The 19,329-nt window shown below is 39.9% G+C and overlaps 1 protein-coding gene across 5 annotated transcripts in view; it reads right to left on the bottom strand.

Annotated features, from left to right (window-relative positions):
• Positions 1-19,329, bottom strand: part of METTL25 (methyltransferase like 25) — a 255,197-nt gene that overhangs the window by 106,335 nt on the left and 129,533 nt on the right. The window contains exon 13 of one of the 5 annotated variants that reach the window (XM_060412499.1): positions 12,135-18,330. The exons of the other annotated variants lie outside the window; for them this stretch is intronic. The gene's annotated coding sequence lies outside the window, so the exon portion shown is untranslated. Of the gene's footprint in view, positions 1-12,134; positions 18,331-19,329 lie in introns of those variants that run through there. 5 annotated transcript variants of the gene reach the window in all.

The raw sequence follows: 19,329 nt of genomic DNA, 5'->3' as shown, positions 1-19,329 counted from the left end.
AGCATTCAATATCACAGTAATCCAAGTCTATGCCCCGACAGTAATGCTGAAGAAGCTGAAGTTGACAGTTTTATGAAGACCTACAAGACCTTCTAGAACTAACACCAAAAAAGATGTCCTTTTCATTATAGGGGATTGGGATGCAAAAGTAGGAAGTCAAGAGTTACCTGGAGTAACAGGCAAATTTGGCCTTGGAGTACAAAATGAAGTAGGTCAAAGGCTAACAGAATTTTGCTAAGTGAATGCACTGGTCATAGCAAAAACCCTCTTCCAACAAGACAAGAGCAGACTCTACATATGGCCATCACCAGATGATCAATACCGAGATCAGATTGATTATATTCTTTGCAGCCAAAGATGAAGAAGGTCTATACAGTCAGCAAAAACAAGACCAGGAGCTAACTATGGCTCAGATAAGTTCAGTTCAGTTTGGTTGCTCAGTCGTGTCCGACTCTTTGTGACCCCAAGAACCGCAGCACGCCAGGCCTCCCTGTCCATCACCAACTCCCGGAATTCACCCAAATTCATGTCCATTGAGTTGGTGATGCCATCCAACCACCTCATCCTCTGTGGTCCCCTTCTCCTTCTGCCCTCAATCTTTCCCAGCATCAGGGTCTTTTCAAATGAGTCAGCTCTTTGCATCAGGTGGCTAAAGGATTGGAGTTTTAGCTTCAATATCAGTCCTTCCAATGAACATCCAGGACTGATCTCCTTTAGGATGGACTGGTTGGATCTCCTTGCAGTCCAAGGGACTCTCAACAGTCTTCTCCAACATCACAGTTCAAAAGCATCTCTTCTTCGGTGCTCAGCTTTCTTCACAGTCCAACTCTCACATCCATACATGACTACCAGGAAAACCGTAGCTTTGACTAGATGGATTTTTGTTGACAATCTAATGTCTCTGCTTTTTAATATGCTGTCTAGGTAGGTCATAACTTTCCTTCCAAGGAGTAAGCATCTTTTAATTTCCTGGCTGCAGTCACCATCTGCAGTGATTTTGGAGTCCAAGAAAATAAAGTCAGCCACTGTTTCCAGATCTATTTGCCATGAAGTGATGGGGCTGGGTGCCATAATCTTAGTTTTCAGAATGAGTTTTAAGCCAACTTTTTCACTCTCCTCTTTCACTTTCATCAAGAGGCTCTTTAGTTCTTTGCTTTCTGCCATAACGGTGGTGTCATCTGTATATCTGAGGTTATTGATATTTCTCCTGGAAGTCTTGATTCCAGCTTGTGCTTCTTCCAACACAATGTTTCTCATGATGTATTCTGCATATAAGTTCATGAACTCCTTATTGCCAAATTTGGACTTAAATTGAAGAAAGTAGGGAAAACCACTAGACCACTCAGGTATGACCTAAATCAAATCCCTTATGATAATACTGTGGAAGTGACAAACAGATTCAAGGGATTAGATCTGATAAACAAGTGCCTGAAGAACTATGGTCAGAGGTTTGTAACACTGTACTGGAGGCAGTGATCAAGAGCATCCCCAAGAAAAAGAAATACAAAAAAGCAAAATGGTTGTCTGAGGAGGTCTTACAAATAGCTGTGAATAGAAGAGAAGTGAAAGGCAAAGGAGAAAAGGAAAGATATACCCATTTGAATGCAGAGTTCCAAAGAATAGCAAGGAGACATAAGAAAGCCTTCCTCAGTGATCAGGGCAAAGAAATAGAGGAAAACAATAGAATGGGAAAGACTAGAGATCCATTCAAGAAAATTAGAGATATTAAGGGAACATTTCATGCAAAGATGGGCACAATAAAGGACAGAAATGGTATGGACCTAACAGAAGCAGAAGATATTAAGAAGAGGTGGCAAGAATACACAGAAAAACTATACAAAAAAGATAGTCATGACCCACATAACCATGATGGTGTGATCACTCATCTAGAGCCAGACATCCTGGAATGCAAAGTCAAGTGGGCCTTAGGAAGCATCACTATGAATGAAGCTAGTGGAGGTGATGGGATTGCAGTTGAGCTATTTCAAATCCTAAAAGATGATGCTTTAAAGTGCTGCACTCAATATGCCAGCAAATTTGGAAACTCAGCAGTGGCCACAGGACTGGAAAAGGTCAATTTTCATTCCAATCCCCAAGAAAGGCAATGCCAAAAAATGCTCAAACTACCACACAACTCCACTCATCTCACATACTATTAAAGTAATGCTCAAAATTCCCCAGGCCAGGCTTCAACAGTATGTGAACCGTGAACTTCCAGATATTCAAGGTGGATTTAGAAAAGGCAGAGGATCCAGAGATCAAATTTCCAACATCTGCTGGATCATCAAAAAAGCAAGAGAGTTCCAGAAAAAACATCTACTTCTGCTTTATTGACTATGCCAAAGCCTTTGACTGTGTGGATCACAATAACCTGTGGAAAATTCTGAAAGAGATGGGAATATCAGAACACATGTCCTGTCTCCTAAGAAATCTGTATTCAGGTCAAGAAGCAACAGTTAGAACTGGACAAGGAAGAACAGGCTGTATATTGTCACCCTGCTTATTTAACTTCTATGCAGAGTATATCATGTGAAATGCTGGGCTGGAGGAAGCATAAGCTGGAATCAAGATTGCTGGGAGAAATATCAATAACCTCAGATATGCAAATGACACCACCCTCAATGCAGAAAGCAAAGAACTAAAGAGCCTCTTGATGAAAATGAACGAGTATAGTGAAAAAGTTGGCTTAAATTCAACATTCAGAAAACTAAGATCCTGGCATTTAGTCCCATCACTTCATGGCAAAAAGATGGGGGAAAGAATGGAAACAGTGACAGACTTTATTTTCTTGGGCTCCAAAATCACTGTGGATGATGACTTCAGCCATGAAATTAAAAGATGCTTGCTCCTTGGAAGAAAAACTATGACCAACCTAGACAGCATATTAAAAGCAGAGACATTACTTTGCCAACAACAGTCCATCTAGTCAAAGCTATGGTTTTTCCAGTAGTCATATATGGACGTGAGAGTTGGAGTATAAAGAAAGCTGAGTGCTGAAGAATTGATACTTTTCAACTGTGGTATTGGAGAAGACCCTTGAGTGTTCCTTGCACTGCGAGGAGATCCAACCAGTCCATCCTAAAGAAAATCAGTCCTGAATATTCATTGGAAGGACTGATACTGAAGCTGAAACTCCAATACTTTGGCCACTTGATGCAAACAATTAACTCATTGGAAAAGACCCTGATGCTGAGAAAGACTGAAGATGGGAGGAGAAGGTGGTGACAGAAGATGAGATGATTGGATGGCATCACTGACCTGATGGACATGAGTTTGAGCAAGCTCCGGGAGTTGATGATCAGGCAAGCCTGGCATGCTGCATCCATGGGGTCACAAAGAGTTGTACATGACTGAGCGACTGAAGACCTGAATTAAATCTCTGTTTGTGCATTTATTTGTGTGTGACTACATGTCATCTCACTTTTCTGAGCTGATCCCTTTGTGTGATAACACATATACATTTTCTATACAGGTTCTGACACAGTAAATATTCAATAAATGGTATAAGAACAAATAGATAAATTGCAATTAGAGAAAGAAGTTCACCTTTTTATATTGAAATTTTCACTTTGAGCTGAGTATATTTAACTTGGAACTCCTTCATAGATTAGATTCATCTAGTTTTCTCTAACTTCAGAAAGCATGGTATCTAATGCTCAATGTAATTATATGAAAATGACATTTGTGTCCAAATGAGATAGAATAATTTAGACGAGCATTTGGTAGCAGTGTTTTCCACATTTCTTAAGAAATCTGTTGTTGAAAAAATATCTGGGCAAAGTGGAAGGTTAACAGGAGCTGTGTAATCAGCAATTATTTAGATGGATTACTTTTCAAAGAAACTTACTGTAATGGAGCAAACAGCTGCCTATTAAAAATAAAGACCACAGAAACAGAATGATGTGCCTCTTCTGACTTATTTAGCCAAAGCAGGAGTTTTTTCAAAGTCAGGGTTCTACCTGACTTTAGATGAGATTTATATTATAGAATTCCACATCAAAAGTTCTTGTGAACTGTTGACTTCAGTTGGCAAAGGAAGATGATAATTGTGCAATTTTGCAGCCAGATTCACATTATTAAATTTTTCCACTTTCTCCAAGTTGGTGAGTCTCAGAAGCAGATGTCTCTTTCTTATCAGAGAAACTGGATTCCTATCCCAAACAAACAGGCTACGAAGGTTTATTCAAGTTTTTTGTTTCCATTTTTTCACTTAATTTTTTTTCTATTTTAAAATCAGTCCTACAAAAAGTCAAACAATGAAGATCTGTTTAGAGAAGTTAAATGTCTTTCATCCTACACTTCCCTCTCTAGTACTAGTTGCCTGAGATTAACCAGTGTCTTCAGTGTATTTCCTTTTCTTAATGAAAGTGGAATCATGTTGTATACATTACTGTCTCTTGCTATTTTTTCTCTTGTTAGTATGTGCTTAACATCCCTTCTCCAGGGCAATACATGTAGCTGTAACACATTCTTTACAGTGCGGCATAAAATTTCAAGTAACCATCACCAGATTTAAATTTTTTTCAGATTTTTTTTTGGCATCACAAAGAATGTGTCAGTAAGTATGCACATGTTCTTATGTTGATAAAAAACACAAATTGATTGAGATATGGCAAAACCAGTGCAATATTGTAAAGTAATTAGTCTCCAATTAAAATAAATAAATTTACATTAAAAAAACACAAAGCGAGATTTCTCTAATGTGCAGTGATTTTAGGATAATTTCAAGATGATACCATATCCCTCCAACACACTAAAAGGAAATAATGACCTTTGTGGATGGGGTACTTTGAAAATAAAAAAGAATGCAAGGAATACCTTTAAACAACTGAGGTTCATACTTCTGCAATGTGGTGCCTTTGTATTCAGACTCTGTAAGTCATTTCTAGCTCTATGAAGAGGGTTATGAGCTCTCCATACTCACTGGAAGGCCTTGGGTAGTTTCCCAAGTGTGATTCCTAGAGACAGTCTGGTGGGGATCACACACATGTTCACCGTAAAGATTCCATAGCCCACGACTCGGAGTTTTACTTAGTGGGTTTGGAATGGGGCCCTAGAAGCATCACATTTCAACCAAAAATTCCCACGTGGAATTCCCAGCTGAAAGTGCTGGAGTTTGTAAGCTTGGGACTAGATCAGGGGTCAGCCAAACCTGACCTTCCACCTGTTTTTATGGTCCATAAGCTAAGAATGGGTTTTCCATTATAAGTGGTTGAAAAACAACAGAAGAATAATATTTAATGATATGTGAAAATTAAATGCTATTCAAATTTCAGTGTCCATAAATATATTGGGACGCAGCCACACCCATTCATTCTGGATCTATGGCAGCTTTTGCGCTACAACAGCAGAGTTGAGTAGTTGCCACAGAAACCGTATGGCCACAGAGCCAAAATATTTACAATCTGGCCCTCCACAGAAAAAGTCTGCCAACCAGATATCTCTAAGGCCCCTATCATTTCTGAATGTATGCTATTCATTGTCTTATTTACCTTCTTGAATACACAAATACGTGGCCAAACCCTAAAGCTGATAGGGACCCCAGGAGGTACAGAGTACACAGCGTGAAGACCAGACTCCAGGATGAGTTATAAATTAGGAGACAATGTGAGTCATATATAATAAATTATACAGCAGTACAATGAGAAAGCAAGCAACAACTGTACCAGCTAATCCTTCTGGGCCACATTATTTGTACTGGGCTCTGTTTCCAGTGATTCCCACACACTGGCTCATAGAATCCTTGCAACAACTCTGTGATTTGAGAGCTCTTTTTATCTTCCTTTTATAATTGAAGAAACTGAGGCATAGAGAGGTTAGGTAACTGGCCTAAGCATACATTATCGTAAGTAGCAGAGTGGGAGCTTGAACCGAGGCAGTCTAGCTGTAGCGTCTAGGCATAAAACTACAAAGCTATCGTTGTTGTTTAGTTTCTCAGTCGTGTTCAATTCTTTGCAACCTCATGGACTGTAGCCTGCCAGGTTTCTCTGTCCTTAGGGTTTCCCAGGCAAGAATACTGGAGCGGGTTGCCATTTCCTACTCCATGGTATCTTCTAGACCCAGGGATTGAACCCGCGTCTCCTGTGTGGCAGGCAGATTCTTTACCATCTGAGCCACCTGAGAAGCCCACTAAAGCCATTACTGCAAGTGATAAGGTAGAAGTCATTTAAAGGTAAAAACCACTGTTTGGACTTGTATCTCAATTCCAATTTGAGAGTTGGGATAGTGGGTTGCTATGCTCTGGTGAACATGACCTCACCTTTTTGCCCAAGGTCACAAGGTTAAATATCCTCAGGGCCAATTGGAGACATCACTGAGTGAGGAACACTGCCTTCTGAAGCACAGCTCCTTTTCCTACTTTGAAGAGCACTATGGAATCGAGCCTTTTCATCATAGGAAAACAGCTGAGTAAGGAGTGATGGTAACTGGTAGTTGCAGGGCAGGGAAACAATTGTGTGGGGTGGACACTGTGTGTGGCTGGAGAGGATATGCCCCGTTGAAAAAGAGCTCTCTAGCTTTTCATAGACTTGTAGAAATGAGGGCAATTCAGATTTCAAGAATGTGATCTCCCAACATTTAAGAGTTAAACAGTTAATTCCAATATTAAAAATCAACAAACAAAACATTCTCTCTAGGCCAAACAAAATAAGACTTCAAGCCACCAGTCTGGGACCCATACTTTAATAATTTTCTCTTTGGGCTACATCATCTCAGTGCCAAAACTTTACAAATGGATCTGCAGGCTTGGACCTTTAATCAGAGCATGGCTGCCCACATGAACAGCGCCAAGTTTTGCAGCCATCTGTAGTTGATGAGAGCTACAAAGCTACCTCCAGAAGTCAGAGTCCTACCTGGCAGATAGTTATGGTGTCATCAAGCCTAATGCCCTCTTTCATGTACAAGAAATGTCTGCTTCATATTAAAGGAGAGAATCTTAACTGGGACTGGCAGCATTGATAAGTGCTTTTCCTTAATGGAAAAGCATATTTTCATAGCTTTTCCCAGAATATCTTGCTGCTTTTAATAGAACCATGATCCATTCCCTTAGTTAATCTTCAATCACACAATACTTATTTCATTGAACATAATGGCTCATGCCCATTTGCTAATGGGCCCCAGATAAGAGACTTTTTTTGAAATTTGAAAGTGCTCCAGAGTAGAATACACAACAAGGAAAAGAACAAAGCAGAAAAATGCTAGTTATTCAGTTGAAGTAAAAAAAATAATGCTCAGAGTACTGTAAACTTGGGTGATAAATCACTGTAATAAAATAATTTAAAAACATTCATCATTCTGACAACATGAAATAGTATTTAAATTATTCAGACATTTTACTAAAAATCTACCTAAAGAACTTCCAGATCCCACAGGAAACAATTTTTTATAAAACAATATTTTAAAAGATTTTCCATGAGATTCTATACAGAAAAAAACAGTGCCTTAAATGGAATGTAAAAATCAATCAAAATTTATTGCTCAAATTTGACGTTTATGTGTTTTATGTGTTCCGGTTGGAGTTCATGGACTCTGCACAAAGTAAGCATTATTTTTAATATTTTCAGTTACTTTAATATTGATATATAGTGTCATAAATAAAGGACAAGTTGTCTTCAGAGGCCTGCCTAGGAGTTTAGAGTACGAAAAACACGGCACTTGGGCACTCAAAAACAATTGTCAAATAAAAGCTAGAGGATTACATAGAAGCACAAACAGGACACTGAACTAAGAAATGTGAAACTTAACATCAATTAAAAAATAAATAACAAAACACTTAATATAAAGTGGTATCCTGAATTAGATCACGAAAAAAAAGGCATTAGTGGAAAACTACTGAACTCTGAATCAAGTCTGGAGTTAATATAATGTGTCAACGTTGGCTTCCTAGTTTTGACAAATGCCTGGTGTGAATGTACTATATTAACATTCGAAGAAACTGGGTGAGGGGTATATGGGGACTTCATTTCTGTAAACCTAAAACTAGTCCAAAATAAAAAGCTTATTTGCAAAAGCACACACACACAAAGCAATGGGTAAGAGTGTTAATCCATGCCCTTAAAGCAAACAACAGAAAAGGATAAGCCAATAAAGTTTACTCGGCAGCAGCGCCATCAGTTGTGTATGGTCGTGTGGCTGGTGTATGTGTAAGCCAGGGCAAGGCGGGGATGTGTAAACACAGGTAACGTCCTTACATCTCTCCCTCAGTTGACAGTCTGCTACTCAGTGTGTGAAAAGACAGAAAGGAAAGTGAGAAGTGAGTTCTTAACCATTCTATTAATAAAAATATTAATTACATTTACATAAACATTAGGAATTCCTGTGTTAAAAAGATAGGTCGTGGTAACTAGATAATTTTCAACTTTGGCTCTTTTAGTATTTTTGAATTTTTTTTTAAGTTTTATGTCTCTTGGTTGTATCTTTAAATATATACCGATGAAAAGGGTTACAGTTTGTTTCCAGACCCTATAAAACACACTGTTATATTCATTTCTATCCCTTCACCAAAAAAGCGACATTGTCACAGGTTTCCCTTTTGCTGTACTGAACAGAGGCATTAATGAGGTGGAGCAGACATATATCAGCATGTTAAAATAACTTGAATAGGTCTGCTTTTGGGCAGGATGTAGTAGGTCACAGCAAGCCCACACTTTTATTGCAACCACCAAAGGAAAAAATAAAAGGGCAAATAAACTACCGAAAAAGCACATATTTTAAATATATTAGAAAGCAAGGAAATGGCATAAACAAAAATTCCAGAAAAAGTAAAATCACTTTCTGAAGTAAGCAGGCTGTTATTGGCTATCATTTTCTTTAAGGTTTGAGGACTAGCCTTGGTTGAGGCAGAGAGCCTCTACTGGGGAAAAGAGAACCCAGCAAATCTTTCAGCTTCCTCTGGGGCTAGAGGAGTCTAAGGGAAACAGGAAGTGCTTCAGATGATAACAGTGGAACATTTGAAATGCAAGTAGAGAAACTGGATTGTGCCAAGACACGTTCTGATGTGGTTGAGACCTCAGGAATGAGGATTAAGACATAGGGATCCAAATGACAGACTGTATGCAGAAATGAAGGGTGGGGCAGATCTGAGATGGCTGCAGATCCGAGATCTACTCCTCCGACTCCAGCAGCCGACTGTGTCCCCCGTCCAACTGCACCAGCAACAATTCCTGTGTCAAAGGTTCTAGCAACGGAAACCAACAGAAGGGCACTGGGTCGAGCAGTGATGTTGTGGTGTAGGTGAACCAGAGCGAAGCTCCTTCCTGGAGACCGAAGGAACCTCAGAGGGAAGCACATGGTGATCTAGCTACAGATGTACCATTGGGTGCTGAGAGGTTCCATGGTCCACGAGGAAAATATATGCCAGTTGTCAATATGCTCCATCCCTGATGACACTAAAACGGGGTTACTGTGCTAGGCCTTCAAGCCTCTGTGTTAAATGGGTGTGACTTTTTTTCTCTCTCAGTAAAGATGAGTTGAGGACATTGACACTGAGGGAGCCAGAGTCCTTAATTTTTACATAAAGTGCATTACAGAATAACAGAGAATCTCTGGCTGAAATTGTACAAAGGTTGAGAGGAACAGTGCTGTGGCCTGGGAGTCATATATGGAATTTTCACACATGGAATCTTTTCTTGATAGATTCAGTCGCAGTTTTTAAATTTGTTTTTAAACCCTACTGTTCTTGGCATTATTCGAACTTGCATTGTTCTAAGATGTGATGGGAATGTCAGGTTTTAGTTTCTTGGAGCACGTCATTTGTCACCATAAAAGAACAGCTTAAACCTGAGTTGTGACATTGTGCAGGGGCAGTGATCAAGACCATCCCCAATAAATGGAAATGCAAAAAGGCAAAATGGTTGTCTGAGGAGGCCTAAAAAATAGCTGAGGAAAGAAAAGATGCGAAAGGCAAAGGAGAAAAGAAAAGATATACCCATTCGAATACAGAGTTCCAAAGAATAGCAAGGAGAGCTAAGAAAGCCTTACTCAGTGATTAATGCAAAGAAATAGAGGAACACAATATAATGGGAAAGACTAGAGATTTTTTCAAGAAAATTAGAGATATTAAGGGAATATTTCATGCAAAGATGGGCACAATAAAGGACAGAAATGGTATGGACCTAACAGAAGCAGAAGATATTAAGAAGAGGTGGGAAGAATACACAGAACTGTACAAAAAAGATCATCATGACCCACATAACCACGGTGGTATATTCACTCACCTAGAGCCAGACATCCTGGAATGTGAAGTCAAGTGGGCCTTAGGAAGCATCACTATGAACAAAGAGAGTGGAGGGATGGGATTGCAGTTGAGCTATTTCAAATCCTAAAAGATGATGCTTTAAAGTGCTGCACTCAATATGCCAGCAAATTTGGAAAACTCAGCAATGGCTACAGGATTGGAAAAGGTCAATTTTCATTCTAGTCCCCAAGAAAGGCAATGCCAAGAATGATCAAACTACCACACAATTGCGCTCATCTCACATGCTATTAAAGTAATTCTTAAAATTCTCCACCCCAGGCTTCAACAGTACATGAACTGTGAAATTCCAGATGTTCAAGCTGAATTTAGAAAAGGCAGAGGAAGCAGAGATCAAATTGCCAACATTCACTGGATCATCGAAAAAGCAAGAGAGTTCCAGAAAAACATCTACTTCTGCTTTATTGACTACTTCAAAGGCTTTGACTGTGTGGATCACAACACACTGTGGAAAATTCTGAAAGAGATGGGAATACCAGACCATCTGACCTGCCTCCTGAGAAATCTGTATGCAGGTCACGAAGCAACAGTTAGAACTGGACATGGAAGAATAGATTGGGTTCCAAACAGCGAAAGGAGTATGTCAAGGCTGTATATTGTCACCCTGCTTATTTAACTTCTATGCAGAGTACATCATGCGAAATGCCAGGCTGGAGGAAGCACAAGCTGGAATCAACATTGCTGGGAGAAATATCAATCACCTCAGATATGCAGATGATACTACCCTTATGGTAGAAAGTGAAGAAGAACTAAAGAGCCTCCTGATGAAAGTGAAAGAGGAGAGTGAAAAAGTTGGCTTAAAGCTCCACATTCAGAAAACTAAGATCATGACATCTGGTCCCATTACTTCATGGCAAATAGATGGTGAAACAACAGAAACAGTGACAGACTTTATTTTTTTTGGCTCCAAAATCACTGCAGATGGTGACTGCAGCCATGAAATTAAAAGATGCTTACTCCTAGGAGAAAAGTTATGACCAACCTAGACAGCATATTCAAAAGCAGGGACATTACTTTGCCAACAATGGTCTGTCTAGTCAAAGCTATGATTTTTCCAGTGCTCATGTATGGATGTGAGAGTTGGACTATGAAGAAAGCTAAGCACCAAAGAATTGATGCTTTTGAACTGTGGTGTTGGAGAAGACTCTTGAGAGTCCCTTGGACTGCAAGGAGATCCAACCAGCCCATCCTAAAGGAGATCAGTCCTGAGTGTTCATTGTAAGGACTGATGTTGAAGCTGAAACTCCAATACTTTGGCCACCTGATGCAAAGAGCTGACTCATTCGAAAAGACCCTGATGCTGGGAAAGATTGAGGGCGGCAGGAGAAGAGGACGACAGAGGATGAAATGGCCGGATGTCATCACCGACTCGATGGACATGAGTTTGAGTAAGCTCCAGGAGTTGGTGGTGGACAGGGAAGCTTAGTGTGCTGCAGTTCACGGGGTTGCAAATTCGTACACAACTAAGCAACTGAACTGCACTGAACTGAAACCTGAGTCAGCAGGATTTGATCCTGGGCCTGTTAATTTTAGTGAAACTGAAGAATTAAAACTCCATGTCATGACCTTAGGAAATATTTTATCCCCTTTATTTCATTCTCATCTTGGTGTATAATCAGCTGCATTTAACAGTTTGGGGCTTATTTATTGAGACAAAGGAGATATATAGCACATGATTTAATCTCAAAACAATTTCAGTTGGCCTATTTGTCATTCAAGGTGTGTATTCAATTTAGAATGGCACCTGCTCACTCAATTCCTTCTCACACATGCTCAGTGATTAAATATTCAGATTCACAGCAAGTTCTTGACACCACCATAAAAAAGCCCACATTTAAAAGAGCTGCAAAGTGCAATAAAGGGCTCAGAAAATCTAATATAATTTTGAGAGACACTGCCAATACACAGGAAGGCAGCATAGTATTTATTTTAATTTTTTGTTGTTGTCGTGCAGAGTATGTATACTGAGCTCTCATAAATGAGAAGAAGACATATGTTCCAAAAAATATACCTGTCAAAGTATCCTAGGTTTATAAGCATCACATTATTTCATTTAGTAATGGCCTCAATTTCAATTTTGATAAAAATAATTAATAGAACACTTGGGCCATTTTAGGAGTTTATCTGTGGCAAGTTTTTCTGGGTTACAAGGAAACAAATTTAATTTATAGACTTTAATTTTTATAAAAGATGCTAGACAAGGAAGACAAAAGACCAAACATCAATGAATGTTACATTGATAACAAATGTAATTATATTTATACAGGTATAATTTCTGTCATTGGATATACTATTTCACATACATAAAACAGATGGTATGTAAGAATCTATTTGAACATCAGCCCATTTAGAAATATTATGTAAATGTATTAACTTTTACAATGCCTTTTTCAAATGGGTCAGCTGGAAAGCCTAAATAGTTGTCGTATTTTTAAAAACTATTAGTTACAGATAATTTTTAAAATCAGCTCAATGTTTTATCCAGGTTAGGTTCCCCTGTTATTTGTTTAGCTTCATTTCAGTTGTTAAATTAAAAGTAATTTTTGTTAGGGTGCCTTTCTTGTTAAGTTCTGGACTACATGAGAGCTGAGACTATATTTCTTGTTCACTATACTATACTTAATATTTAGTCCAGTGCTTAAAACATAGGTCTGTTCAAAACAGATGTTCTGACGGAGTACATGAGTGGGTCATCCACTAGGGCTCAACTCCAGTCTGCTGCCTGCTGTCACTGCCTGGAGGAATGTTTTTTCCATTTTTAAATAGAGCTACTTTTCAAATGCCTAAGTAATGCCTATAGAGTAACCTCAGTTTTACCTGTTGGTCATAAACGCTACAGGATTTACTACAAAAAGACAGTTTTCTGACACTGATCTAGGTCTGCACTGCTCCATAGAAGTCATGTGACGACGGCAAAGTTCTGTGTCTTAGAGGGTAGCCACAGACCACATATGGCCGCTGAGCACTTGAAATCTGTCTGGTGTGAGTGAGGAACTGAATTTTTAAATTTCATTTTAACTAATTTAAATACTCCCATATAGCTAGCAGCTAGTGTGTTAGATGGCAGCAGCCCTAGAGATACAAAAGAATAAACTTCATGTAAATATAGCAAATCGGCAAATAATTAGTTGAAGATCAAGTATATCCATGGAGAAACAAAAATATACATTGATTTAGCAGTTTAGTTGGCTTTTCTGGCAAAAAAAAAAAAAAAGAATGTAAAAATAAACAAAATTATTTACCACCAGTTCATTAAAACAACCAATGTTATGTCAATACAAAGGCACAAAGGTAAAAATTAATTCATTTGATAGTTACACAGAAACTCATTTAAAATAAGTGGTGGTTTCTTCATTCTATGAACTGTGGACTGGAAAAAAAAAGAACTCTTTTAGATAAGTTAGGTAACATTAATGTTCTATTAACAAATAAATGAAGAACATTGCTTTTATGAAGAATTTAAAGCTTTTCTTTGCTTTCTTTGCAAAGAAATTCTTGAAATACATAGAATTCTATTAAAGCAAACTATTCTGCAGCACAATAGAAAGACATCAGAGCCTATACACAAGTAAAAACAATGATATAATCAGACGGTATCCTCAAATAGTTAGCATTAAAGTAGGCATTGAGAAGTAAAGATTCAATTTGCAATGTGAAGTTTACAACACCCACATTAACAAATGATTTCACGTCTTTAAATTGAGGAACTCTTAAAAGGAAATCTGAATTTTGTGCTGCTTAGGATTGAAATTGTTTGTTGCTGTTGAAATAAGGCAAAAAATGTTAAAAATTGGAGTAATCTTCTTTTCTTGCTTATGCTGCTTCTGACATGTCTGTGTATGAAATAATATCTCCCTGAGTAAAATTACTTTGGCTGCCCTCTTATATTTCAAATGATTTTATCATTAGGGAAAAATCTGAAAACACAGTGGACAAATAATCCCTTAATGCTTTTCCTGGCTAGCAAGGAATCTGTCAAAACAATCCAATTTCCAAATAGCATACAAACCCAGTAAGATACTGAGCCAATACATCTGTTCTTCTCTGTATTTAGAGTACAGACAAATGCCTATTTTCATTTTGGGTGGAAAATCCTGATTTTGAATTCTCTAACATGACACTTTAGCTCTAGTAACAAAATATTTACAAGTTCTCTTTGATAAAACTTTAGAATTTTTTATAAGTCAGGTTTTGAGATAAAAATCCCATATACAATAACATTCGCCTTTTTTAAGGGCAGTTTTAAAATCTGACACACGTGCAATTGTGTGTTCACAGCCAAACTAACATATGGAACATTTGCATCCCCCTAGGAAGTTCCCTTATGACCCCTGTAGGCAATTCCTCCCCTCACCCACAGCCCAGTGACAACCAATCCAGTCTGCTTTGGTTCTACAGCTTTGACTTTTCTAGAATGTTGTGTTAATGTCATAGATACAGCATGTCCAGCATGCGTCCAGCTTATTTTGCTTGTCCACTTACAGCAATGCTTTTGAAATTCACATATATTGTTGCTGTTATCAGTAGTTCATTGCCAGCTATTGAGAAGTATTCTATTGTATATTGTAATACCACAATGTTTTTATCTATTCTGCTGCTGATGGGCTTTTGGCTGTTAGGAATAAAGCTACAATTAACATTTGCTGTATGGACCTCTGTTTTCATTTCTCTTAGGTAAACATTTATGGAATTGTTGCTGAGTATGGTAAGTATGTCCAATTTTGTAAAAATCTGCCAATTGTTCTCCAGAATAATTGTGTTATTTGCATTTCCACCAGCAATCTTTAGAGCTCCTTTGGTTGTCTCCAAGTTAGTAGTATTAATCCATTTAATTTTAGCCATTCGAATGGGCATGTAGTGGTTATCTCCTTTTAGTTCATTTTCCCCGATGATTAATGATATTGAATAGTTTTTTATGTGTTCATTGCTATTTGTATGTTTTTTCTGGTGAAATGTTGTACAAATCTTTTGCCTCTCTTTTTGCTTAGTTTTTATTTCACTATTTATGTAATCTGTCTACAAACTCTTCATTAGAAATGTGCTTTGCAAATATTTCTTACCAATCTGGGTCCTGTTTTTCATTTTCTTCTGAAGAGCAGACATTTTAAATTTTATGAAGACCAATTGTCAAATTGCCAAGAGAAGGTGCAGACATTTTCATGTCCTACTGCAGTTGTGGCTGATGTCTTCAGGTATTTCTTACACTGGCTGTTACTTCAAAATCACAGTGGCTTTTAGAACTGCTACTTAATCTTATTATTTAATGAGTAATAAAAAAAGACACATATTACTGAATTATAATTTTAAAAAACTTTAACTATCTCAATATGATTAGTTTCCCTTGCCAAATTATGTATTTTGTTGTTGTTCAGTTGCTATGTCATGTCCAACTCTTTGCAACCCCATGAACTGCAGCATGCCAGGTGCCTCTGTCCTCCACTATCTCCTGGAGTTTTCTCAAATTCATCTCCATTGAGTCGGTGATGCTATTTAACTAGCCCATCCTCTGATGTCCCCTTCTCCTTCTGCCTTCAAGCTTTCCCAGCATCAGGGTCTTTTCCAGTCAGTTGGCTTTTTGCACCAAATGGCCAAAGTATTGTATTTCACTATACATTTTTAAAAATTGCTTGAGAAGGGGCCTAAGGGGTCCTTGGCACAGAAATGTAGCTCTGCCCTCTGTATTCCCATTCACAAACCTACTGCTTAGGCTGTCCTCCAGCCTATGTGGTCCATTCAGAGTGTCTTTAATGCTTTCGTTTAGAATGTTGCAGTATTGCCAGCTTTGGGTTATTTCATCTTACACCATACATAATGATGATGTATAACATTATATATTGATAATTAAAGTTCAAAGCCTTTATTAAACATGTGAGACTGGACAATGCTCTATGTCAGAATCTGGAGAGGCAATGGTTTTCTTCTGGCTCTTGCCTTTGAGTCAGTTTGGCCCAGAATTGAGGGCAGATAAGGAAGGAGGCGTGCCAATACTGCTCCTGTGCTCTCACGACCACATGGCAGTGACCTAGATGGTGCTCTGGCCTCCTGTTGGGGTGGTGGTGGAAGTGTGGGCAGAATGTTCAGTTCAGTTCAGCTCAGTCAGTCATATCCGACTCTTTGAGATCCCATGAACTGCAGCACGCCAGGCCTCCCTGTCCATCACCAACTCCTGGAGTTCACTCAAAATCATGTCCATCGAGTCGGTGATGCCATCCAGCCATCTCATCCTCTGTCGTCCCCTTCTCCTCCTGCCCCCAATCCCTCCCAGCATCAGGGTCTTTTCAAATGAGTCAGCTCTTCGCATGAGGTGGCCAAAGTATGGGAGTTTCAGCTTCAGCATCATTCCCTCCAATGAACACCCAGGACTGATCTCCTTTAGGATGGACTGGTTGGATCTCCTTGCAGTCCAAGGGACTCTCAAGAGTCTTCTCCAACACCACAGTTCAAAAGCATCAGTTCTTTGGAAGTGTGGGCAGAATGTTAGCTCACAGTAACTGACACATAGGAGGACACCTGGAGAGTGAGAAAGTGTTAACCAGACAGGGAAGAGACTCACACCGAGGAAACCTGTGCAAGTCTGAGACTTATATTTGCCTGCAGTCCTGGGGCAGCAGGATGGGTAAGGGAGGAAACACGCATTGCCTGCCTTCCAACTACCCCAGCACGTGCCCAGGAAAACGATCTTCCTCACAATGCAGAAACCAAGTGGCTTCCCACTCTTGAGGAGAATGTATTCAGCTTGCATTCACCATTTTATTCTGGCAGGAGAATATCCCTCCTCTCAGGTCCTTCCCTCCCCCCAAAGCTATTAGGTGCAAGGGCCCCTCCCCCATCCCTGTGCCTTTTTCTCTGACCTCCACCCAGGAGCTCACTCAGTATGCCTCCTGGGCTTCAGCCAGTTCCTTCCCTCCTGCACTAGGGCATGACACACGAGCGGGTGCTTAGACACCACAGTGCACACGGCAGGGACACCCGGGGACAGACTCACAGTCCCAGTCTCCTTCCGCACGTCAGCCCAGGGATCCAGGCTAGAGGGGTGGCAGTCTTCTCCCACCTGGATTAAATGAGCCATTTATTACATCCTAAACAGAAATTATTGAACAGTTCTCGAGCATTTCTTCAAGGCAGCCAGCAGCAGGGGCTGCTCAGCTAATTAGGGACTACCGGACGCTCCGGCAGTTTTAGCAGCGGGACAGAGCCTTGCCAGTCCTTCGTGACGGGCTCTATTTTCACCTTGCTCACCAGGATCTCAATGGATCAAATCCCACCCACGCATCTCAATAAGACAGGGGTGCAGATGAAAAAAATCTTGTTTTTGCGTGTTTTTCTGTAGTTCAGGAAATTGTTTCATCTTGCTCAGTTATCATTATGAGAAACAGGCTACCTATCTTTGAGGGGTTTCTACTTTCAGCTGCCAAAGAGATACTGTACTTTCTGAGGAAAACGATGGTGCCCTTTTTTGCCCTCTGTAGGAGAGACTTATTTTTTCCTTTTTGGAGGACATTTTAAATTATGACCATAAAATTTCATGACCTCACTTATTGGGTATTATTCTTTTTTTTTTTTAGAGGGTAAGCTGGTCCCCACCACCCCACCACTACCCCCAGAGGATCAGGGTATTCATTTCCTTCCTTTCCTCTACAGCAAGTTCTGGATGCTTTCACTGCTAGGCACAGGACAAACAGTAAAAATGATAGATTTCCTGCCCTTCTAGGTCGAACAGAGGAATACAAACATTTTAAAATTAAGTGCTATGATATTGATGCTGTCACAGTCATCTGTGCAGAGTACAGTTGGGGTGTAATAAAAGGCTAGGGATTTAAATGTGGGGGCAGGCTCATAAATACAACAACACAGGAAAGTGTTGACAGGAAGAGAAAGGGATGTTAGCCTTCCTGGAAGAAGGATCCGGGAGAGCAATGTCCAGATGGAGGCAACACTTGATATGCTGTGGGAGTTGCAGAAAGTCTGAATCATTTGCAACTGGGGTTAGAGGGAGTGCAGAGCAGGACTGTGCAGATGAAGTAGGCAGGGAAGCATCTAGAAGAACTGGACGCCACAGCTTCAGAGTTTGGGTTTTCCTGTAAGAAAATGGGAAAGCCACAGAAGAGTTATAAGCAAGGGTAGAAGACTGATGCCAAGGAAACCAAAAGGGCAGTTATGAGTCTCTGAGCTTAAGGCAGTAGCAGTGGGACTGAAGAAGAGGAGCAGTGATGAGAAACGCTGGAGGCTGAATGACTATGACTTAATGCTCATTCTTCTGGGCTCCAAAATCACTGCAGATGGTGACTGCAGCCAGGAAATTAAAAGACCCTTACTCCTTGGAAGGGAAGTTATGACCAACCTAGACAGCATATTAAAAAGCAGAGACATTTTGTCAACAAAAGTCTGTCTAGTCAGGGCTATGGTTTTTTCCAGTGGTCATGTATGGATGTGAGACTTGGACTATCAAGAAAGCCGAGCACCGAAGAATTGATGCTTTTGAACTGTGGTGTTGGAGAAGACTCTTGAGAGTCTCTTGGACTGCAAGGAGATCCAACCAGTCCATCCTAAAGGAGATCAGTCCTGAGTGTTCATTGGAAGGACTGATGCTGAAGCTGAAACTCCAATACTTTGGCCACCTGATGTGAAGAGCTGACTCATTTGAAAAGACCCTGATGCTGGGAGGGATTGGGAGCAGGAGGAGAAGGGGACGACAGAGGATGAGATGGCTGCATGGCATCACTGACTCCGTGGACATGGGTTTGGGTGGACTCCGGCAGTTGGTGATGGACAGGGAGACCTGGCGTGCTGCGATTCATGGGGTTGCAAAGAGTCGGACATGACTGAGCGAGTAAACTGAATGTTCCAATGGATCTAAGCAGCAGAAGTCTAAGGTTACTTATTTCTCTGCTGAAAGTTTCTTTCACTGAAAAGGAGTTTTAGAGGAAGAGTAGGTGTGACCGTAAGTTTGGTTTTAGACATGTGGGTTCTGAAGTGCTGGTGGAATGCCCATGGGGAATGGCAGTGTCCATAAGGCAGATAAATAAACAGGTCTAGAGCTCAATGGAGAGATTAGAGAGAGAGAGCGAGAGCTAGCA

This window comes from Ovis aries, chromosome 3, assembly GCF_016772045.2.
Source record: "Ovis aries strain OAR_USU_Benz2616 breed Rambouillet chromosome 3, ARS-UI_Ramb_v3.0, whole genome shotgun sequence".
Lineage (NCBI taxonomy): Eukaryota > Metazoa > Chordata > Mammalia > Artiodactyla > Bovidae > Ovis > Ovis aries.
Note: the sequence above shows the minus strand (reverse complement) of the source record. Positions and strands in the feature narration are given on the sequence as shown.